We start from the raw sequence: 26046 nt of genomic DNA, 5'->3' as shown, positions 1-26046 counted from the left end.
CACAGCTACCGACTTGCGCCATTGTTTGTGATGAGTGGGCCGCTATATGCAAGCAGTGGTTACTCAAGACTCCCCTAATGACATTATGGGCCTAATGAGTTTTAATTGGGAGGAGATCTTAACTTGCAGGCCTAATTGCATCTGATTAAAGACAATATTAGTTTTACTGCTGGTAAATTGGATGGGGAGGGTGGTTTGGGGGAGGGTTGGAGGGATCGATGGTGTCCTTGTGGAAATATCCTAAATGCCCTCCAAATAGTGATGAAGAGGTGCAACAAAAGCACAGGAGGAGGCAGGGCCAGGTGGAGAAATACTCAACATGCAGCAATAGTGTGTTGAGGGGAAGGGATTAGATGAGCAGGGCAGAAGGTTAAGAACTAATTCAGAACAACTCTTTGTCTCACCTTAACAGCTTTTTGAGCGAACACACTGTGATTGTGTGAAAGGTGCACCTTCCGATTGCAGACAAGGAAAAAGTGTAGATGACATATCTTGCCTTTTGATTGCTCCATCTGCTTCCCAACAACTTTCACTCTGTATTAGCTGAACTGTTGGCGGCCTGATACTTCCGTGTGTATTTTTGGATACGACTTACTGTAGCTCACGGTTTTCTCAGCAGTGGTACACTGCAGGGAAGTGAAGATCTACCCTTAAACTGAATTTGAGGTGTAATTTGTGTGATCTTCGACAAGTAAATCAATATTTGAGAAAACGAACAGCTAGCTCTCAAAGCTGGGAAACCAGTTAAACTGGTGTTCTCATCTCTGCAGCCATCTATCGCCATGGATCTCTTCAGTTGAGATGTTTTCATTTGCTTTTATTTTCTGTAATCTAAAAATATGGTCATCTCTCTACAAAGTTGGCGTCTTCCGTTGTTAAACCCTGCGGGACTTAATGGTCTTTGAGGACATCGTCTTACCTCCTGAGGCGTCTTCACAGAATCAAAACTGTTCAAAAATAATTACATTAATATGTAAGAAAAACGCTGTTCAGGGAAGGTTTATAATGGTTTCACTGGGAGAACAGACTTCCTTTTTATAGAACTTGCAGTGACATTATTAAACAATTCAGTAATTTGCATTTAAGTAATAGATTAAAACTTGCAGTGCAACCACATCAACCTGAGTTATTATCACAATTATGCATATTTACACCATAGGAAAACCAAACATACGCATGCACACGTGTTTGCCTGCACACAAACACACTGATGCAAATAATAAACAAAAACACATACAGTGCTTGTTCGCTCTCCATGCCACCATAAATATGTGGCCTGGATCGGCGGTGATTTAAAGCCAGACACAAGAGAGTATAGTAAATTATGCGTGTATATGAGGCTTCATTTCCTCCTCTTCTTAAGCACTCGCTTAATTGCCATTCTCACCTGAGCAATTGTATAATTTCCTTTATTTTTCTCCTCCTCTGCCCAGAATATGAGTCTATAATGAGCTGTGGGTGTCCCCCAAAGCTAAGCCTGCCGCCTTGAAATAGGTTTCACTAATTTACCAATTAGTCATAAGATACAATTAGTGTGCAAGTTCCCTAAGTCCATGATTGCCCCCCCCCCCCCCTACACACATCAGCCTCCCCACTTTGATTGTTCAATCTCTGCAGTGATCATCACTCCATTACTTGTCTCATGCTCTCGCCCTGCTTTGTTCAGCTTCGCTACGAAAGCGAGGTCCCACCTGCACTTTGGATATTACTCTAACCCTATGTGCCTCAGAGGGAATCGGTGAGGGAGTGGGAGTGTGTGAATGTGTCTACGTCCGCAGCTCTGGGTTTCTGTTTAAGTGCAGCTGGGACCGGTTTCACTGACCAGGAGGATGAGAGTTGGGGAGGGGAGGGTGAGGGGAGGGGAGGGCGTCTGGAGACTCGAAAACTTATGAGAACTGAGACAAGTTACCAAGTAGCAAAGTGAAAGTTTGCTGGAGGTGCAAATCTAATTTATGGTTGGAGAATACCGCGTTGTGTTTCTCTCCTTGGTAGCTCAGCCATTAAAACTAAACCTGAGGAAAAATAGGAATTATAACCGAAAAAAAACACAAAAAAAACTGATATCAACGCTTCTGTGCTCGCTGTTTGTTATTATGCCGTGTGTGTGAGAGCCTGGGAGAGCAGCAATCAATATGTGAGAGGTCATTTGTCAAGGATGGTTCATTTTTCTTTATGGCAACACAGTTCTCCTATATGTGATTTCTTGTTCTGTGGTTGGAGTAAATTCCCTGCTGTTTGCATCATATAAGCGTGCATAGGTGGTCTCAAGATCAGATACAATAATTATTTTTATTTTGACGTAAAAACGAATGGAATAAATAAGAAAGTGTGATAGTCAATTATGTCATTATTATCGTTAAGTTCTTAAGACAAAAACAACAAAAACAATTCTTACTGTGCGCAGTTTGCGCCTCAGATTTATGAAATAAATCTTTATGCGTCTTTTTTCCCCCAGGACAGCAGATGTCATTTATTAACAATTCACAGGTTTACAAAGGAACAAATGTGTGTCTACAAAGTTGCATTGCTCAAGAACATCTCTATATTTTCTCCTTAAAATACATCTTTTGACCAGGTTTTTAGCTTCAGCAGCTTCTCAGTTAGCAGAGACTGAGGCAGGAGTTTATGTGTCAATTGCAGCGAGCATGAGGGGACACTTAGAGTGTGATCACACCAAACATGTTTGGACCAGTTTATTGGAACAGTGGAACAGTTTATGTTTCATTGAGACGAGATAGAACAATGCCATCAGTCTCCAAATAACAGCAAATAACTGCGCTGAGACTGGGGGAGCGCTAACGACGAGATAGAAGGAGACACTCTCTTTATGAGCTCTGCTTGCACAATTGTAAGATTTCACAGTTTACTACAGACAAGTGACTAATCACTTCAACAGACATGTGTACGCTACAGAATACAGACTCTTTAGTCTTATTGGGGACGATTCACTTGGCACCACAGAGTAAAGCTCTTTTTTTTATACCCTTTTACAATTGGTGATGGATCCAATATTTAAAGTTGTAATCCTTAAGATTTCAGTCTTGATTTATTTGGCGAATATGCAGCAAATTCGTCAGAAACACTCTGACTTCGTAGCAATTATTTTTCCTTGATCTGTTGTGTTCTTGGTCCACACTTGTTCTTTCATATTTTTGGCTGTACAATTAGCCACTGGTCGTAGCTGACCCCTCAGTGCATTACATATTTTGTTTACACTTGCTGAGAGTTGACCCTGTTTCGTGCACTTTAACTGCTAGTTCTGTCGTCCGTATGTATTTTTTTAATTGTTCTATTGCATTTTACGCTCCGATAAACAGTTGCCATCTTACTGTGCTAAGACAACCGCACTATTCCCCGTGGGTCGGATAGACTTTCAGACTCACTACCTGTCAATTCCACTCTGGATCAACACTTTTAATGTAATTTTAGATGTGAAGCTCTCAGGCACCAGGAGCCATGGAGCCTTCTACGTGAACTTGAATTTAAATATCCACCCCCTTCTCGCTGTTCAGATGTCGGAAAATAGGCGGGTGTTGCCATTGGCTGGGGATAAGGTTACATAACTTATACATATATTTGTATGTGATTGTATAACATCAATAAACAAGTTGATCACAAGGATACTACGGGCTATCTGCATTGACCTGAGCACATCTCTGAGCAGGAAGGTGAAATAAAACCTAGTTTTTTTTTCAGAAGTTTTCAGTACTTTCCGGGAGTAAATTCTGGTCTCCAGGTATGAAAATGATCCGATATCGGTGAAAACCTTACGCCCATGGGTAATAGTGTATAATTAATGCAGATAATTTAGTCAATTAAGCTGTTTGAATGAATGGAAAATGTTCTATCCCATCGGTGCATATCAAATATGCATTGTGCATTTATTTACTTGTCATTCGCTTCACAGTGTCTTTGACAATTCTTTATCTCAGCTCTCTCTCTCTCTCTCTCTCCTTCACTGTACCTTCCTCTCTCACTCACTTCCTCTCAGAGGTTCATTCCCCTCATGCTAATGGACACCCCCCCCCCCGTCCTCATGTCTATCTAATCAAAAATCAATTAAAAACACCTCGCCGCCGAGTCTCCAGAGCCGAGCCTAGGTTGAGGGTGGAACAGAAACGCTTCCCGCACTCTCTCCCTCTTTTTCTCCCTCTCCCACTCTCTCACTGCCTCTCCCTCCCTCTTCCTCCTATGGTCTGCCTCTCTCTCTCGCTCGCTCTCTCTCTCTCTCTCTCCCCTAAGCTCCGCCCTCCTGTCTACTGGAAGTTGGCAACATGATTTACGAGAACGAAGAACTTAATTTATATATTTTTTTCCTCTTGCATCCTCTCATTTATTTATTAGATTTTTCTCCCAGCCGCCTCTTCCTGTCTCTGGCGTGGAGGGGAGGCGGAGGATAGAGGGAGAGAGAGAGAGAGAGGATAGGATTAGATGGAGAGTGGTCTCGGGGCAGACCAGTAGACTGGCAGGCCTGCAGACATGGAACAGATCTGTCCCACACTTAATGGCATTAGTGCCGTCCCTGAAAGGGGGAGGGGAGGCCAGCAGGGAGACAGGCTAACATATTAAAACTGCTTCTATACCAGACGCTTGTCTACTCCTCTCAGACTCAAACTCACAACTTGGACTCCAACTAGCTTTCTTTCTTGGTGTAGTTATGTGTTGTTCAACTGAGTTTGTGCCAATTGTGCTGTCGAAAACAGAATAAATGTTTCTAAATATGCTCACACTGCGCACACACACACACACACACACAGAGAGCACAAAAGTATAACCTTTATCCCGACCTGGACACATGTGGATTCAGGCAGAAAAGTTGCTCTCCCCATTGTGTCAGGTGCAAATGGACTTCAGCTCAGAAGCTAACATGGCCCGCGGTGGCAAGTGACATCTCTGTCGACTCTTGTCTATGTGGATGAAACTACAATCGCTGCTTTCTCTGCACTCTCTCCTTAACTCATTTACACGTACCTTCTTCCCACCAGGATTCTGCACATCTACCCGATCTGTGTGACTTTGGTGTGATCAGTGCCGGATTGCTGACTGTCAGCACACCTTCCAAAACTAGATCCGAGCCCCCACGGCGCCCTCACAGGCTCAAATTACCTTCTCTAACCTGCTTGGACAGCACAACTCTTACTACACACTACTACTGTTCCAGGCGCATTGGGAAATTGCATACAGGAGTTGGACAAGAAAGAGGGGGGGGGGGGGGGGGAGAAAGTGAAAAGGTGGCCGATTGGAGTCAGCAAGAAAAGACCGGGGACGGAAAAGAGTCGGGGAAGACGGAGAGGAGATCGCTCTCCTTAAACATGCACATATCAAGTGCAGGAGACCAATGGAGTGGCCGCGGGAGAGGAAGTGGCCAGGGAATGTGAGAGGACACTGATAGACAGGTGGAGCCAACATGCTGTGTCTTTTGATTAATGGAGCAGAGAGTTAGTGAATATACATGGACCCCGCCCTCCAGCTCTTTCAGCTGTCTCAGCAGCACGCCCCGGCATGGATGGATAGGGGAGGCTTTTCCTCGCCTTTAAGGAAAAAGGTTAAGTCACGACAATATTGTTGTCGTGAAAATATTAGCTATGCTTCCCCCTCTGTCATGGGAGTTTGATTTATCCATCTTCCTCTGCACAGATTTGAGGAGGAGGAGGAGGAGGGGAAGCAGGGACAGGAGGAGATCGGCAGACACTAACAGCCTGGGGAGTGTTTTCTCTTTATCTCTGTGTCACAAAGGCCACCCCGGGTACCGCAGGTGTGACTGGGAACAGCTTTAGAGCGAGCTATTGATCCTACTGAGTACTCCTACTGTATATAGCCGAGCTCTGCCCACCACCTCGCACCCTGAGGAAAACTATACAGGAACAGGCCGTGCTAAAGGTCACCCTCTGATGGAGATGGAGAGCTGCAACTGACTCTGCATACCTATTTAGTGTCTTAATGGCTTGAAGACTTATTACCAAGTCAACCCACATTTTCACACCCTTTCAATTCAAAGCAGCAGTCGTGTGTAGTGATTTATAACAATGCCGTGGAAAATGAGGGCAAAAGAACTACAGGAAAGCTTGACGAGCTTCTAGTCAGATATTAGATTATTAATGGTTGTTTACAGATTACTGCAGTACAATTAGGGGCATGTTGATTATGTAGTTAGTTAGTAAATTCAGCTAATTATCAGCTTTTGATTTAATTTGATGCATAATCAATGTGTCTCTACCAGCACTTCTACCTTCTCAAAGTTTTCCAATTTTAAAGATGATCTTCTAAACCACCAGGTATAGAAACCTTCAGTGAAAGTTGTGACCCGTTGCCTTTTGGGAAAGTGTTTGTTCAGTGTTCGTACAGTGTAATACAGAAGTGTTTAAAATGTTCCTTATTTTCTTGATGATTAATAGTTTTACAAAGTTGCCAGTGCAAAGGCTCGTTCATTGTGGCTTTCTCTGACGCTTGAACTACTGGTGTAGTAAGCTCGTCAGTGTGCAGTCGGAATAAGAGACAAAATGTTAATATGAAAGTGACAAGAATAAATTTTTTCTTTCACTGATGTAGATTATGGTTGCCTTTAAAGCCTTTAAAGCATCTTTCTCACCTTCTTCACCCCTGATGAGTTTTAAATGCCTGAAAAGGTCTTTCTTGGACACAAAACAGTTTCATTATTAATTGGAATTTTCCGTTCCTGATGTCTGAACATTACAAAAAAAATGTCCTCTTCAAAGAGTAAATTCATATTAGAGAACATTGGGTTCAAAATAAGGTCACAACATGGCAATAGCATCATTATTTGTATGGACCCTTTTAGAGCAGGAACAATGATGACATACGTAAGTGTGCACACTCAGTTTGGCAAAGGGATGTACAGCGGAGTGCAATAGCTCGTCAAACTACACAAACTACACAAGGGCATAAACCACCAGCGATCGTGAATGTTTCCAGATCAGTGTGCTGTTAGTGAAGTGGCCCAGTATTTAGTGGCCAGATATTCACATGTATTTGGTGGAGAAACCTGGTGGTTAACGTTACACCAGAGAGAAGTTATGAGCCTATACGTCACTAGATACTTACAACTACGTTATCTGTGGTCATGTACAGAACGTCAAATACCATTAAATAGACTCAGAGGTTTGACTTTATTGAATTTTAAAATGGGTCAGTGAGCCCAGTGGCAGTCAACACGCTTAACGGCTTGCAGCTATTGACGTCACCGGTGTTTCGGTTTAACGAGTGACCGTGTCGAATGCGTCTTGGGTTACTCGTAATGACGGCGGCCGTTGAAAACACCAGCAGAACATGTAGGTGTCCTCGTACAAGCCTTCAGTCAATTTATTGTTTTCATCTAAGCCAACCAGTCATGTAAGTTAATATGAGCAGCCATGGATACAATTGGCCAAAAGTCACCATTTAACACGGTCACCAGGTAAACTTGAAACACCTGTTGCTCCGAAGCGGTCGTGATTCTGTCCGAATTCTGCAGAACTTGAGTCCGCTCTTGAAATATGGATTCGGACAACCGAACATGCAACCAGACGTTTAGATGCAGCCAACGGTTTTATCTCAGTGTTTTAAAGCTAGCTGACTCGTCTGGATGGCCGGGGCAAAACGCCACTTCTGTTGCCAACATGTGCACAAATATTTTTGATGAAATTGGCACCAAAGGCGTCTTTTTGGAGACCATTTTGTTTCCAGTTGACTGAGGCTAAAAAATATGAAACTGTTATCTGAAAATGCCCAGTTGATGAATAAATAGCCTCCATTTTATTCCATTCAGCTGACACTAAATCCAATATTCGCTAAAGACTTTATTGTGGAAATTTCAAGTAATTTTATTTGTGTTCCTCTGCCATTTCTTTAAACACTGGATACTGAATTGGTTTGTTGGACGCCATGTTATGCGCAGCTGTATGTGTTTAGCCTGCAGTTAATTCTGGATGCGAGTGAATGTCCATTAAATGTAATCTTGTTTTTCAGTCCAGCGCTCAAACCACAACTTCAGAGAATTGGCCACCGATGAAGACATCATCCATCATCCCACTGACGCTCTGCCAGAACACTTATAATATGGAGGCTTTTCAAGTTGTACCTGCGTGCCTTTGAAAAACCACACAATCATAAACACTCATAGAGTAAGAATACACAGACACATGATTCCCATCTATTTCCGCAAATCAAATGTATAAAATCCGTCTCATTCCTGCCTATTCATCACCTACCGCTCACTCTGTCAGCAGCAGCTTTATCCATCATTTTTTCCACATCTTGATGGCTGCTGCTGTATGTCTGTGTGTGTGTACACGTATGCAAGCTCCTCTGCCCCATCTTACCTCCTCAAAATGTATAAAGAAACCCAAAATGGTCCACTCAGAAATCTGAGTTCTTGGTTTAATGAAATCGTGCTTTTAGAGTTGATCTGAGGAGCCCACTAGAACACTTATCTCAGCATCAACAGTGCTGCAGAAAAAAAAAAGAGCTGCCTTAATCGGATTGCTGGAGCTCTAAAAGGTTTTCTGCACATGGGTTCCTCTGCAGGCCGCTGGGCTCCAGGGCCAGGCTGGGCACTGAGGCCTGACTGCCAGCCCGACTCTGTGGCTGGACTGGCTGATAAAGTCCAGAGACTCATTGGTGTCTTTGTTAGCCGCTACGAGCCTACGAGTAAGATGATACTAATTAGAGGCTTTAAATATGTGATTCAATAAGTGAACACTGCACACGGACGTACACAGAAGCTCGCAGATACACAGCACCCACACCTTTTCCGCACTAAAGAGATACAGTATGTAGATATCATGCTTTGTGGACACTCGCGCACACATGCAGACACACACTTTTACACTCCGTGATTTGCTTTTGTTCTCTTTTTCTCACTGTACACCTACACATCACTCCATGGACTCACACAGAGGAATTCATTTATCAGTGGTTCACTGTGCCCTGCAGCAAGTGGGAGCTGCAGCAGACATTGATCAAACTGACTTCTAACATGAAGAAGTTCAAAAACGCACTTTTCAAATCCCTTTACTGCCAGCAACCTTCCACTGCCGAAATAAAAGAAATCACACACACACACACACACACACACACACTATCACACCCTGCTGTGTGTATTCTAGCAAACATAGAGCACATAGACGCACAGATCCCCACTTTATTAAAAAAATGCAACATAATCCTGACATTTTTAGCTCACACTCGTACAAAAATGTCATCATTGCCTTAAACATTCCTCAACCGAATGACTGAGGAAATATTTCAGCTATGACAAAGGTTCTTAAAAACGTGACAGTGAATACAATGACTGGATTCTTTGTTTTCAGGGAAGCCATTTACGTTCTGGGGTGACATTTTTTTTCATCAATTGTTCCCTGAAATCAGCACATTGTGCTGTTTAAGTGCATACCATCCCCTTAAATTACTAATTTGTGTGCTCTATATCATTTTTCATTCCCTCAAATTGGTAATTTGTACCCTCGAATTACTCAATTGGCTCCTTTGAATAAATAATTCTAAATCACACATTCAAATTCCTTCCAGTTATTAGCGTTATCACCTTCATTTCATTTGTCCTTGTTACCACTTGGATTCAATAGCGTTTTATCAGGTTTTGAGCTGTTAGGTAAAATGCTGTATAATCTTCGCCATTACTTAAACTTATTCTACAGGATGACAGATGAACTCCGCTGAAAGAGAAGGAATGCAAATGTGAAGGCTAAGTAGTTTTAATTTCACCCGTGTCAGTTTGCTATTGAGACTCAAAAGCTCTCCCCGTGGTTCACATCAGCTCTCTACACTACTCAAGTAACATAAACTTGTGTTCCTCCTCCAAACGATACAAAATCCTGTTTGGCTTCCACAAAAGTCAAGGAAATGTACCATCTTTTTTGCACAGCAACTCCAGAGTTATTAGCCTTTGTTCCAACTGTTTTGCATATTCAGCCTCCCTTCCAGCCCACATAGATGTTAATGCACTCCCACACAAACAGATCGGTGTGAACAGGGCAAACATATTTTCCATCTCTCTCTCTCTCTCTCTCTCTCTCTCTTTCACACACACACACACACACACACACACACACACTGTCTCAACTGTCTTTCACTGCTGTCTTTTTCTAAAACCCACTCACATCACACGCAACTAGACACAAACGTTCGCGGACACACATACACACAGTCAGAGGTGCACAAAGTACGGGTTTTTTTGTGAGTCTCCGGCAACCACCTCTCGGTGTGCTGGATCAGCTGAAATGGGATCTATCCCTCAGATCCCGCTGTACCTCTCACACATACTGATGTAGCCTGATCTCCTGTCAGTGAGACGGCCTGCAGGGAGCGAGTCTGGGGCTTATAGCGCGGCCTCCAGAGACCATCTCAGCCAGATGCTCAAAGAGCTGGAAAGCCAGGAAACAATAGCCGCTTCCAGACAGCCAGGGATGTTGTGGGGCCAGGGAGGCGGCTCTGCGGGGCCCGCAATGCTTTAAGGCTGCTTTGTATGACATCACCACACAAGATCACATCTGGCAAGTCACCAGTGTTTTGACGGAAGACGGTATCACAGTAGAGCGGTACACCTCAGGACACGCGCACGCGCAAGCTAACACGCTCATGCATACAAAGGCGGACACACGCACACACACACACACACACACACACGGTTCCCTGTGGCAGCGGTGTCACAGCAGTGGGCACGAGGACGGACTGTGTCAAAGCGAATCTACAGCACAAAGGCTGCGTGTCACTGCATGATAGCGTTCAAATGAAAGCATGGCCATGGCTCTGTGCTCTGCAGAGGCTGGCTTGCGAGGTCTTTCAAGAAAAATATTGTATTTTTACAATTTGGGTCCTATTTTGGTTTGTATCAGCTGACAGTAACACTAGTTACAACAGTTTTCTTTCAACAATGTGTTTGTTGAGATCTTGAGCTATAAATCTCAGTAATTAAGTTTCTCCAATTGTTTCAATTTGTTTTGCAGATGCATATGTTTAATGTGTTCGTATTAGTGCGCCTGTGAACGCTTGTGAATAAGAATTAAGGCTAATGTGGAGAATGCTCCCATGATTCATATAAATAACAGCCCATATAGCAACTATTAAGTCATAATGTAAGTTTATGAACAAAAGTGGGAGGTATATGGAGTTATTACTGGGAGTAAAGTGAATCAACAACGAATATTAATTCATCAAAACTCAACAGGACCGATTTCTTTACACAGAGGAGCACGTCAGTGAGATAAAAACTGCACAGACGCGCCTTGTTGTGGCAATGTTGCATTCATTTCCTCCTGCAATGCTGTTCTGTCTCCCAGGAGAGGGAAATGCTCCACTCTCTGCAATTCAATGTGGTGTATTCCCAACCGTTTCCTCCCTTCTTTATGACTCTCTTTACATGAGAATGTGTAAATATGGAATTATTGAGAAATTGATTGTTGCTCTTTTCTGTCCGGTGTGGCCTTCCTCCCATTAATCTCTCATGCTTCCAGAAGAAGCTGAAAATCCATCTGGGGCCCTCGCTGCAGACAATTGTCTGAAAGACCCGTTCCATGCAAATTCAATTAGAATCAATGCGGAACATACACAAGCAAGAGCATCATTAGATCAAGAGACATAAGTAAAGAGAGGGACAGTGAAAGAGGAGGAGAAAAGCAGCTGATCGCTCTCCTCCTTTTGAGGCCATGTTATCCTCAAATGAGATCAGCATGAATGAAATTTGGTTTCCTTCTTTTCAGTTCTTCAAGTGTTCATCTCTGCGTCTGCCTGTCAGTTGCTTTCTTGCACTTTTACACACAAGTAGGACTATGCGCGCGCACACACACACACACACACACACACACACACACACTCATACACACACACACAAAGAACCCATAACTTTTCTAAGCGAGCCCAGCCTTGAGCCTTCAAGTCTTGATGTCGGCGTCACCACTCTCTATCTGTAGACAGGGAGAACAAAGGGAAGCAGACTTAAAATAGGAGGAGGAGCAGAAGGAGGAGGAGGTGGTGGTGGAGGAGAAGAAGGAGGAGGAGGAGGAGTAAGAGCACGGAAAAAGAAGAGAGGAAGCGTCGTCAAATCATTTGCAAAGACACAGCTGGTGTGACTGGGCTGCCTGAGCGAGAGCAAGATGGGTGACAGAGACTGAGAGGAAGATGAGAGGCTGTGGGAGGGTACAGTGGGAGAGGAAGAGGCGTATTATAGTGAAGCCGAAAGCAGGTCAGCGACAAATGGAAATACAAGGTGATTGATATGCCTGTCACAGTGGCAAAAACTAGAGATATGAGTTAGGGGGAAACGGTACAGAACCTAGAGAGGAGTCAGCAGGAGATTAGTGAGCGTTAGATCGAGATTTGGTCGACAAGAGATGAAGAGATACTTTGGAGAGAGCAAAGCTAAAAAGCAAAGGAGGATAGGGTGGGCGGGCGATTTAAGTAATTTTGAAACTGATACAGTTTGTAGGCAGGAGAGAGTCGTGTGAGGGGGTTGAGGCAGGGAGACAGGAGATATGGTGTGAAAAAGAGAGATACAGAGAAAGTACGATGTGAGAGGGGGGGTGAGATAGAGATAGATAGGCCGGCCTGGAGTGAGACAGAGTTATCGGCCATGATCGATCTGGCCGGCTGATGCCAAATGGGGGGTGTAATGATGGGTAATGATAGGAGCCTGGAGAGGGAGCACAGTGTGTGTGTGTGTGTGTGTGCGTGCGTGCGTCCTGGATCCATGACCACACAGTGGCTCACACTTTCATTAATAGAGTCAATTCATCGCACCTCGCAGAGAGGGTTTAATACACGCCCCCATAACAATCTATATATACTCCTGTACATGTCACAACTCTCTCTGCCTCTGTCTCGCTCTGTCTCCTGATCCAGACTCTCTCCTCACCCCTTTTGTCTCTCCGTCCCTCGACACTCTTTGTGCACTCTCCCCCCCGTCATCTGTTTCCGTGTCTCTTCCCTCCACCGTTACTTTTTCATTTCTTTCTCACCCACCACGAATCTCGTAGAATCTGTTTGTCTGTTTAGTTTTTTTTTCTTCAAATGAGCCCTGTCAAACATGCATTTGCCGCCGCCGGGTATAGTGTTAACGTTTCAATTGGTGAAACACATTGCAGCCTATGCCAAGCCACACGTGTATGCACACACGCACCCACATCGACGTGTTTATCTGCACACCCTTGGCAGACCTGCTGACTCTTAAACAGTTTCCACAGCAACATCAAGTGGCTAAGAATAATGTATTCTGTTATGACTGGGGGATGATTAGTATTACCCTGTTCTGTTTCAACATCAGTCTCCTCGTCTCACACTACTGTTTTAAAGGCACATCACAATGTAGGGTGCCACTGGGTTTGCTATATGATTCAAAGCAGAGCCCAGGAGTGATGTTGGGGAGATGGGAACTCGATACAGACTGGCCGAATAGTCGTAAAAATGCACGTCCACTGGCACCATCCAGTGAATTAACTAGTCTGTGGCCATTACTATGGAAACAAAATCCAATCCAATTCAGAAATTAAGGCCAAGATCACATCTTTCAGAGCTGGCTGTTTTTCAGCAAAAACATTTGAGCGGACTGATAGTAACTCAACGAGCAGGCTGAGTCAGTGACGAGCAGAATAATAAATGTTTTTTTTAGCCACTGAACATTTGCATATATTCTTTGTTCTGGTTCAACACAAATTGACAAAGACATGTGTCACTAATTGACTTCGTTTTTTTCTCAATTGTAAAGTAGATCCATTTAAGTTTAAATCTTGTACAAAATGTATTAAAAGATTTTAACGATGGACTTGACTTGTGTAACTATTTTTCCTCAATGCCACACGAATAGTACCAGCTCTCCAGGTTGAATTATGTGAAAACATGTTCCAGATGAGGAGCTCAATCAAAATCCAATTAAACTGGAACAATGCGACTTCAGGCGAGTGGAGGTTAAAAGGTGCTCGCAGCGGCACACGCGGCTAAACTCTGACCACACAAGACCAAAGATCAGAGCAGAGGAAATCAGATGTTCTTTTTAACAATCTAGTCAAATCATGATTTTCAGAAGGTAGTTAAAGCTTCCTGGGGGATTTAAAACATTGTGATTTCATGTTGTTGTTGTGAGTCTCTTGCTGGTTTGGCAAATACTGTAGATCCATCTCTTCTTCACGGCGCTGCAGACACAAGACAAATGGAGAATAAACAGCAGAGGTGACATTAAGCAGTCATAATGAACTGAATAATAAGACTGTAATAGCTTGTGGAGGTGAGATACTTTTCATCAGCAGCTAAATCAGTCAAACTCTCTCTCTCTCTCCACCTCACTGCTTGTTTGACAAAGATGTCTTTTATTACAATTACAGCCACAGCAACGCTGTTTGTGTAGCAGAGGTAAAAAGCTTGTCTGCACACAAACTGGTTGGCTGGATGGATTTCTTATATTCAGTAATTCTTGCTCATACTGCTATTTAAAGGGCTTCTGTGTTGTGGTACGGCTAACCTTTCAGCATGCTTGGAAATATGTTGAGGCAAATCTATTTTTCTTGACATCAGTGAATGATTGAAAAATAACTTAATATCATACCCGTATGACTTTATCTTTCTTCCTTTCGTCATTTATACAAATCGACCTTAATAAGACCAATGAAGCCATAAGCTTTCAGCTCACAGAGACGTAAACACCCACATTAAGGTGCTGTTACACGACTGTGAATACAGGTATCTGTAAGCCTCATTCATAAGACATAGAAGCTATTAAATGTTGTTGTTTTTTTATTCAAAGGCTGCTGAGGCTGCAGTCCCATTAAACCAGATGCATCAATTTACTTTTGCATGTGGGATTTGCTACATCGATCGTGCTTTATTTATCAAAGTGTGAAAATCCAATCATTCCATACATAAAGTCTGCTGCTGTTGGATTCAGCATGTAACTGTAACAACAGTGAGCTGGGGACTGGCTTGTTGCTGATATTGATTTAAGTAGCGCTGAATGTGAGTTACGCCCCCCCCCCCCCCCCCCCCCACACACACACACACACACACAACCAAATTTGTCAGAAGCATACAAGTAAGAGCCGAGACCCAGTGCTGATGCATCCCAATGACGGCTTGTGTCTATATTAAAAGCGTTTATTGGAGGCAATATATATATATATATATATATATATATATATATATATATATATATATGGCCCTGAGTACAGGATGAGTCATCAACCATTTTCATCATTTAAAAAACCTACTAAATTACTTTTTTGTCATTGCTGGGCCAGTTACTTGCGTGTAATGGACGACCAGCGCGTAACACGTATGTGATATCACAACTTGAACCTTTATTTTGATTTCATGGAAACTTTAACTGTCTAGAATGAACTTCAAAGCCTCTCTGTCATATATTTCATGTATTTCATGTTAATTCGTTGTAAATGACAATGCCTTGTAATGTTTCAGAGAGATGAAACCAGACAGGCTGTTCTCAGACGCTGCCTCGTGTCCCGAGATCAAAGCTGATTTATTTGTCACGTACACGCTTCCATGGTTCTTTTAACCCAAACCATGATCTTTTCCTAAACCTCACTAAGTAGTTTTGTAACCTAAACCCTGCATGGGGCTTTCACAGGCACACTGATCTGATTGTGTTGCTGGACATTTTTTTTATTATTATTATTACGTTGAACTGGAGCTTATCTGGGGCCAAAGAAAATTGTCGGTGCTTTTTGATTTTCTTTGCCCACTGCCTTTTTGTATTTTAAAAAAAAGCTTAGCAGTCTGTTTATTTGAATGTAAATTACTAATTTTTTCAAAGGTAGAACTGTTTCAGAAAACCAAATGAATAGTGTGACTGAACGAGGTCAAAAGGTATTGCTTTTGTCCTAAAAATCAGACCTTGAATATCAAACCACTTGCTGTTATTTCTTTGTCTTGGCTCAAACATTATTCAAACCAAGCCGGGAACCGACTCGACGAAACCGGCTGTTTCATTCACTTTATGTAACTTGATTTGTCAAAAGCTTTTTCTGAGTTGATCATTGAAATGACGATGAGTTCCCGATGAAAGCCTGCTGAGGGCTGAATTTAGGAAGGCGCAGAAAGGAACGGACACCAAGTGTCGGCCCATTATCTTTTCTACAGCAACTCCTCCTCACAACTTCACAAGCTGTGCCTAAAAAAACACTCATGTGGACAAACTGGCAAGTGAGGATGAGGAAAATAAATGAGAGGGAAAGGCTGGTTAATGAGAAATGCTATTTTTACTGCTTTGATGTCCCCCATCCACATAAGCACACAGCTTAGACAAAAACAAATTAGAGATGTCGACTGCATCCCAAAGACATTAAAAACATATTAGCACAACAACCATTTGAGACTGTGTCCACACACATTCACATGTGGTGTGTGCGTCTGCATTTCAAATTCAGAAAAAGTATTCTCAGTGTATTTCATAGTGCTTGTCCACGCTGGCTGGCATTATGCATATCACTGTGAGCAGTTGTTCCTTATGGCTAATAGCAGACAAAATATCAACATAATGACACCATAGTTTCTGCACGGCTAGATGACTCAGAGGCATAGTGCCATGATTCATTTCCCCACTGAGAACTGTATAGAATACAGATTAACATCATCAACACATCCAGAAAGATCTAAAGGCACTTTGTCTAACTTTTCAAACTGATGCTGAAAGTCGTTTGTCTATCGGCTTCCTCACACAGCGACTCCGTCTCCACATGAAGAGAGAGAGAGGAGGTCAGTTAGTGCGAAAGAAGAGGAAACCTTTTAGAGATTAAAAAGTCTGGCCAAACAACAACCATTAAAGAAAACAAAAGGATTTAAGAGTTTACCAATTACAATATTCTTTGCATTACTGTGGGAAACCATTTGGGAGTCTTCACCTTTGCCACCTCTTGCTTGTCGCTGTAGGCGTGTCAAAACTCGTGAGCTTTGGCAAACTTTTCTTGTTAGCACGCATTGAGCAAATGAGCAAACCGCCACTCTCTCCAAGAATTTGATTGACTCTGTGCCAAGCGGCGCTTCATTTTTGTTTTGTGTGGCAAAGCTCATACAAAAAGGAAATCGCAGAAGCATTTTCAGATGAAGTTTAATTGTTTTCAAGTTACTGTGAGGAACTTTTAACTGGTTATGAAACAGTTTTCAATTTAATGACGATGCCTCTATATGATCAAACTCAAATCAACACAAAATGAAAGTTTCCTGTAGTGGTTTTAACTTTTAAACCTCATTTGTTCTCACACTGACGGTCAATTCTGCGCTGCCTGCTATTCAACAGTGTTCAGAGACGATGTGTTCCCATACAAAACAGATAGCAGCAGAGGTCTTGATGCACTGATCGCACCTCTTGTCTCTTAAAACTGATTTCAATAACTAAACTTGGGGTATTATAATAATAACTGATATTAACTGGTAATAACTGGTAATAACTGGTATTACACAGCTATACCTGCTACTGGCTGAAATTAAAATCTGTTGCAGGCTTTCTTTTATGTGTAAGGTAACATGACAAAATATATATATATTTTTATCATATTTAAACTTGGAAGTTTTATGTAATTAATTAAGTCACAATTTTAGAAAACGGGATCTACAGAAACAAAAGCGGTACAATCCCTTTGGTGCATTCTGAATACATAACGTGGTTTGGAAGCATCTGGGCAATACTCGCATCTGTTCAACAAATCCCCCAAAACTGAAGAAGAAACATGATGCTTGTCATTAGCTTCTAACACGCTCCATTAAACCGTGCCTGTATCATCAGGACCACATTGTTTAGCAGTTCTTTATTAAAGGCATATGACCGTTACAAAATTACAAACATGATATGTCTAATGCTGCAGTCACGTGGAATCAGGCATACGGACACCTTCTGGACGGAGCGGGAAAAACAAACCACGGACAGCAAAACGAAGAACATACAACAATATGTCGCTATATGGTGATATAATAAAATATCTGAAGAAATGTACTTAAACTTAAAAAACGTTCTTCTTGTGTGAGCCAGCTTCGTAACATCGGAGTCGTCTAAAATTTTAAATATTTCATTTTTCTCTGCATAGATTCCAGTGTGCGGATATCTATTCTACCAATTTACGTGAGTGTTCATTTTATTTAATTCACCTAAGTTTCTCATACACTACCATTGTATCCAGTGTACCCGAGTCCATGTAAATGCAGCTTACGGTTTGGTTAGGTTTAGTCACAAAACCCCTTTGGAAAAGAAAACAACAGACCCTGAGCCGGATAACAACCGCGGTCGCTCGTGTCAAAGTCACATATTTCAACCTCAGGGTTCTGAGACACTAAGCCACATTATGGATGCATGTAGGCTTCGAACAGACAACCACAACTCTAATTCCTCTGAAGATAATCTGATGTCTTCATTAAAAAGCAATATAGGTGTGATACTGATCCAGTGTGTCTGTCACTAATTTGCATGAAAATCTGCAGGATCCTTATATAACACACATTGCATGAAACGCAGAGAAAAAGAAGCAATGCCGTGTGAACGAGAGACACGGGGGAAGACAACAAGGGAAGTTTAGGGTGCTCATGACGTTAAGGGAGCCGTAATGGGTGACACTGAGAACTCGCACTGTATCTCAGGGAAAACAGAGGAGACAGGAAAGATGAGGCAAGATTGGTTAAAATGAGGAAAATAGAAATGGCTGCAATAACTGACCACTGACTCTAGACCACAGTCAATATATCTAAGTGGATTTTAGCTGTGGCGCGATGGAAGAAATGCTCCAGCACGCCCACAATGCACACACGCACACACACGCACACACACCAAACAAACAAGCTCAGAATTGGTTTAATTCCACCAGCTGGGTTTGAATGTGAGAATAGAAAGTGACATTATACACACACACTGCTACGGTTTCGTGCCTGCCTGCAGCTTCATTGGGTAGGTGGGGGCAGCAAGGTTGCAGGCTGCAATATTAAACCATCAATCACACCCCAAATTAGGCATTTTACATCACACAAGCACTTACAGCTCTCTCTCCCTCTCCCACAGGTGGGGTCCAAGCCAGGGGAAAAGAGATTACATCACAAAAGCAATGATGGTGCAGCAAGACCCATGAATACATTACACCATCATATACACGCAGAGCATGGGCTGAAGGTGGCAACACAATAATAAATCATAATGAATAATATCAAATCATCTAGTTATTTCTTTACTCTGAGGTATGTAAAGTATGCATATATGCAGGAACCTTCAGTACGGTGATTAGCTTACGCTAATCAAATTTGAGCGAGTGATTTGTATTAACAGTTGCCCACAGTGTCTCATGCCTGATTCATAACACAATGCATGTGTTTTTTTTTCATGCTGTGCCCCATGTCAAACACAGCAAACAAGCTCATTTCTATCACCCGTGTAGAAGAGACGGCGCCGTGTCCACTCTGCCGTTTCTCATGTTTTATTGTAACAAAAAAAAAGAAAAAACATCTGGGCTATCAATGAGCCGGGAAGCCATTAACAAGCACAAGCAAAAGGAGTAACAGAAGACATGGAGGAGGGGAAAGACGAGGTTAAAGTAGAAGCGAGGGAGGGGGGGGGAAGGAAACGTGAGGAAGAAAAGACGGGAAGGAATAGAGACGGTGAGAGTAAATGATGCATGGAGTTGCATTCATCCCAATTAGCTACTGCTGGGGTCTTGGGTGAGAAGGGAGAGAGTGTCCACCCCCATTAACAGTGTTTACTGACATGCCTGCTGATTACAAGCTGGGGATAGAAACTGATTGCACAGCTCTCCTCTTTGCAAACATGAAAAAGAAGAAACGCAAACACACAGAAATACACACACCACCACAGCAAACCCATCTTCCTTCTCATCCTCTTTCCTCTCAGCACCCCTACGACTCCCTCATTCTCTCCCAATCTGCCGGTGTGCACGAGCTGAAGGTAGATTTCATACGTCGCCTTTGTGAGTCCCCCCCAATTCTCGCCCTCCTCCTACTCCTTCGCTCTGTGTTGTGTGGCGTGATGATAATGGAAGTAATTACACCGGCTCTGTGGCTGCACAGCGGCAGCAGCACGGGCAGACTATGGCACCGTGGTGCCCCGCTACCCGGCATCATCCGCACACACAAATCTGGAGAATCACCGTTGAAGGGCCTGAACAGCATCGCACGGAAACACGGGCACTAGGGAATTAAATGGCGTTCGCCTATGAGGTGATAGAAAGCCTGTGGATGGTTTTTTTGCGTTGTAGTTTTCACTCCCTATTTATTCTGCAAGTATTTCGCCGAGCTCGAATATGTTACGCGGCCTCAGTGGGATTTGCTGGAATCTAGTCTTATGGCATTGCTGAGATAAGCTGCCCGTGGGCGAACATACTGCTGCACTTTTGACCCTCCAATACAAAACGATATAACCTCTGTAGCGCAGGATTGCAGTTGATTCAAGGGAATAGAGGAGCAGACAATACAGAGCAGGGAGGAAATGTGTGAGTTCCTCTTGAAGAGTGGGGGGGGGGGGGGGGGGGGGGACAAAGGAATGGAAATGCAGAGCAGCATATCTCAACAAAACCAGAGTGGAAGAGAATGAGAATGTGCATTCGGCAGGACAAAAGGCCTGGGGAGGTTAAAAAGGAAGATAAATAATGAATACAAAGTACTTCTTTGGTAAATAAAAACATGAAAAAGAGACATTTCATTCACCGGCTCCCTGGATTTTAGGAACATTTTATCTCTCCAGTACGAATAGGCCACAGTTCTGCATTCTGCATTTTACATCACAAATGAGTCGAGGCAGAATGCACCTACAGGATTATTCAGAAAAACAACAAGCACAGTTGGTCACCGAGCCTTTGTGGCTCTCAAGGCAACTGTCTCGTCTGTGTACAAACAAGAGAAGCAGAGAACCAAGTGGAGTTGCCCTCGCCTCTTTCTTCTCCTCGCCTCTCTCCTCCCTCTCCTCCCTCTCCTCCCTCTCCTCCGGGTCTGACCTCTCTCAGCCCCTCTGTCAGCTCCAAGCCTCGGTCTGTAACCTATCTGAAGAGGGACACCTAGTGGTGTAGAACAAACCCTCTACCTCTGGCCACGGACAACGCTCTCCATCCCAGTTGACGTAACTGCACATCACCGTTACACAATCTCCTCTCTTAAAAAGGACCTTTAACGAAGTGACATTAATCAAACTGAACCACTGACTACAGCCATTATTGGTGTGATTTGCACATTGCTCGCTATCAGCTTCAAATGCCTTTGTCAAAGAATGAGTTGGGGGGGGGGGGGGGGGCTTTCTGTGAGGTCGGACAAAATGGAGATCATTTGGTTATGGATGAGGTGCCATATTTTGTGGCTGCTTAGTGTGTGTTATATAAGAGGAATGAGACTCATATTACTGACCAAGGATGATTAAAAGCCACCCTTCAGGTAGGCGGCGTAATTAGAAATCAATTAAATGCTGAATGCAAAAAAGAGTTGCCTGATAATGGCAAGTGCTCAAAAGTTTACTCTTCCATTTCCTTTTGCTTTTAGCGTATTCTGTGAGTAAACAGACATTACTTCCGATGTTTTTAGGTATCAGCTTTGAAAAAAAAAAAGTGGAAAAGTCTGGGCAACCAGCAAAGATATCCAAGTGAAATCAAAAACACCGAACATAACATGAACTGCAGGAAACTGTGAGAATTAATCAATCACACCTCTCAAGCTGGAGGTTCTCTTCAGGGGTTAATAACAATGATTAAATTAATGTGACAGGTTGCAAACAGCATGTCATTATTCTCCCCAAGAGGGGGCAGACATGACAATTATGATTGGACGGTACATTTAAAATACCCGTCTCGCCTTATAGTTCTGACACTAAATCAGCTGACGGCAACAACCCTACATTCCCTTCCAGCCAAAAGTGGGTTGAATCATGAAGCTCTTGAGGAGCTGATCTGCCCATGACTGCTCAATGGGCTCCTCTGATAAAGCCAGACAAGGTGGTATTACACTAGCGAGCCCCAATCAGAGAGGCTGCATCGATCTATCATAGTGTTATCTGCGGAAGAGGTATATTACCTGGGGCCCAGACAGCCCTGGGCATGCGTGGATGTATGGGGCCGATAGCAGAGCTGGCTGTCATCCCTCTGGGCTGATTAATGAGGAGCTCGGCCCAGTGTTTAATGTGTTTAATATGGGCCGCTGACGAGGCCGTCACACTGACGGAACCCACCTGTCTCTCTGACTGATGAAGTCACCTGCGGCTCTCCCTCTCTCGCTTTCTCTTTCAAAGATACAGTAAAATAGAAACACACACACACACACCGCGGAAAACCTGCCTTCCACTGCATAATCTCTGCCCTGTTTACCAACACGCAAAGAACCTTTAAAGAGACAGTTTGCCACAAATTCAAAAACTACAAATTGTTTCTTCTGGTGCTATTTGTCAGTCTAGATTGTTTCGGTGTGAGTTTGCCAAGTGTTGGAGATATTGGCCGCAGAGATTTGCTTTCTACTGAACCACAGCAGCTGACCGTGTCGCGGCACGGAAGGAGGCGTGCCTCCAGAGAGTGCAGCAGGAATAAGTCCCAAAACTTCGGTTCCCTCGTCCAGAAGTGTTTTTATTTTTTTTTCTTCAGATACCATAAGGTCAAGTTTAAGAGATTTTAATGTTCTACAATATACAATATCACAGTAAATACCCCTCTTGCGAATTTTGAAGCGTTTACCTGTCTTATGAAGACGTTACCTTTTTACTTCAGCCGATTGCATTCACAGATCAAAAACCATAAACGTGGTGTTCATTTGTGAAGATTATCTTGCTGATTTGAAACACGAAAGTATCAGAAACTTTTTTTTCGCCACGAGCTTTTTTTCTGCAATAATCCCAAAATCCATCGACACTGCCAGCCGAGGAGGACTCCATTAATGTGAACATCTTGCGCTGTCACAAGCACGAACCTCTTGCCCTTGAATAGATGTTCTTCCTCTGCACAGTGATATGGGTGGTGGGTGTAGTTCGGTAGAAAGAAGAAATAGTTCTGTGTCTGATTGCCTTGAGAAACTGGGTTATGCTTTCTGGAAAGAGACATTGCTGTTTTTCAAATGTACTTTTTTGGCGCTTTGTTCGTCCTATTATATCCGACAGAAGGCCGAAATCTCTACAGCTGATACCTCCGACATCTCTCAACAACACACACCAAAGCATTTACGATTGGTAAATGGCACGACAGGTAATTGACTATGTACTATGTATTTTTTAATTTCGCGTGTCCCTTTAAGGAGCCGCTTTGTGTCAGAGATGTCTGTGTCCTTTGATAATCCCAGTCACAGTACCTCGAACATTGCCTGCCCAGAATACATTCTAGTCTGTTTCAAGATAGACAGTTGTAAACATGTATTAAATTCATAGATAGCTGAACACACACACACACACAGACAGACAGGCAGGACTTCTCCCCACTCTGCTGTGACCCTGCTTTTGTGGTGAATGGGAGTGAAGATGAGGGCCAAATGGAGAGCTCTGTTCTGGGGGTATTTTGGGGGTTGGAGCTCTCTAATGGAAGGTACCTTACTGTGTGGAAAGATTCCGGCTCTCTTGCTCTGTGTAATGAAACTGCTAATGTTCTTGTACTTTCTCTGCCCAGCAATCAGACTCTTCTCCTCCCTTCCCCTCTTCCTCCCGCTCCATGATGATATGTCTATTACTTTCAGCCTGCCTCACTCTCTTTCTTTATTTCAGCTCCTCTACTCCCACCTGTTCATTTTCACTTCTTCTTGCTTTTCTCTCTCCCTCACTATATCTGCTGCCTTCCCACTCCTTCTCAGCACATTTCTATCTCTCTCTTTTCATCTATCACCTCCTCTGCAATGTTCTCATTTAATCATCCCCTCAAGAAATATATTCACCTCCGAATAACTGGGCTCCTATTAGACGATATACTCTGTTGTTACAGCTGTTATCATGGCCAATTCCTCTGCTCTCGGGGTGCCCAGTGGCTGCCATGTAAACAGTCTACTTCAGGAAATTCACACACAAAGCGGAGCAAAGATGCATACTTTAGGAAGTCACCTACTTAGCGGATAATGGCAGGTGTAATTGTCCCCACCATGTGAGAGTGATGGCTGCTTTGCTCACAGCAGCATATGTGGAAGACAGGCACAGATGTGTTGGCGCCACATTGCTAACTATACATCCCCGATCACTTCACTTCCACACTAAGTCAGCGTTCACACCTTGTTCGCCGCTCGCATCTCTGTGTCTCTCTTGCAAATTTAGGACTAAAAGTAATGAAAAATGTACCTGGTAGCAATTTGGTGTGCTGGTATTCATAGCAGCCGCCCTGGACCAGATTATTCATAACGCTTTTGGGTTTTTCTTTTCTTTTCTTGGCAAGCAGTAACATTTAATATCACATGTTTGGAGAAGTAGCAGCTACAGGATTCAAGTGCTAAGCGCCTGTTGAGTCACCCTTGCATGTGTGGGTTGGATTGAAAAATTCCCAAGACCAGAGTCCAATATGGAGCAGCACAGCATGAGCTGTGCTCCCGTAGGGTGTCTCCAGCTCTGCATGAGGCAGATACAGATCAAGCCAGGGAGCTGGGGAGGTGGGGCGCACTCGGATCAAAACTCCCTCCAGACTGGAGTAATGAAATATCAGCTCTCTGAGAGGCTTGCTCTGCCTTCAGGGTGGTTAGCTAAGGCCCAGTTTAAGTTTAAATTATGGACCGAATCCTAATGACTCCTGGCCCTGTCCTCCTACCGTAGGCTTTGCTGTTTTTAATATATATGTATCTAGCTTTTTTTAATTATCTTCATGTCATGTTACACTTCCTTTGCACCGCCTGCGAGAGGAAGGACAGACAAAGCGTGGCTGCTGCTCCAGCCTTCCCTGCTCTAGCCACCCGAATCCCATCTGCGCATTTATTCACACTTGCACAATTTGCACGGAAGCACACACACACACACACACACACACAAGCAGTGGAAATAGAAACAAATGCACACTTTCATGTGAGCATACAACCACACACAATTGCATATGCAAGAGCAGAGGAACATATGTAAATCAAATAAATATCTATTGTAGTTTATGCATGGTAGAATACCTGATGAACATAAGACAGGCACATCAGGCGTGAGCAGTGAACATGAACAGGGGACATAATCTAGACACAGGAAAGAAAGAAAAATCACAAGACCCAAACATATTGTACCTGCTGCTTGCCAACAGTGACAAATGCAGATTTGAAAAAAAGGGGACTAGGTTTTTGTAATACATATACAATATGTGGCTAATTCTGGTTTACAAGCGCACAGCATGTAGATACGGAATGGTGCAGTGTAAAGAATGCTTTCAGCTCTCTGTTCCCAGGTGATGTGTCATAACAATAATCACTGTCAGGCCCAGAATGGAGGTGTTTCTTTCAGAGAGGGGGATGAAGGCAGAACTGTGGTAATTATGCAGCTGTAATGGAGTCGGTGCCTAGTGAGAGCCTAATGAGCTTACTGAAGTCTACCATTGAGAATTGATTCCTGGGAAGAAGGGGGGGAAAAAAAAGCAGTTGTGCTTGCAGGAGAGGGCCAGTGGAGGTGAGCTTGTCTCCATTGTTGTGCACTTAATTGACAGGGAACCAACATGCACTGAAATTCTCCAAGAGCAATTAATAATAATGATCCACGGAATATCCTGATATGTCACCTGTCGGGAGGAAGGCGTCCGATCGCATTCTTAATAATGTATGAGTGTGTGCGTGTGTGTCAGTGCATCTCGCTCTATTCCTTTCTTCTGTGCTCAATAAATGTAATGTGCAAAATAAAATAAAACTGTTCATACCAGCAGGGGAAATTGAGAAGTCTCTCCCGGACTGGCAGAGCTGTCGCAGACCTGTGACTGTACTGCAGAAGAGGATGAAAAGAGAAGCACTTAACCCTGAAAGCAATGCAAATGAATCTGACCTCTTTGTGCTGCCCAAAGAACTGGCAAGTATAGACACATGTATTATTATGCTGAGTGTGTGCGTGAGCTGCAGTTACAAACATGTGTTTTTGCAGAGAGATTGTACTCGCTGTACTCCAGAGGATCATGTCATCTGATGGCAGTAAATGCTGTAAAAACAAACCTA

The sequence above is a fragment of the Pholis gunnellus genome (assembly GCF_910591455.1).
Source record: "Pholis gunnellus genome assembly, chromosome: 17".
Classification (NCBI taxonomy): Eukaryota; Metazoa; Chordata; class Actinopteri; order Perciformes; family Pholidae; genus Pholis; species Pholis gunnellus.
Note: the sequence above shows the minus strand (reverse complement) of the source record.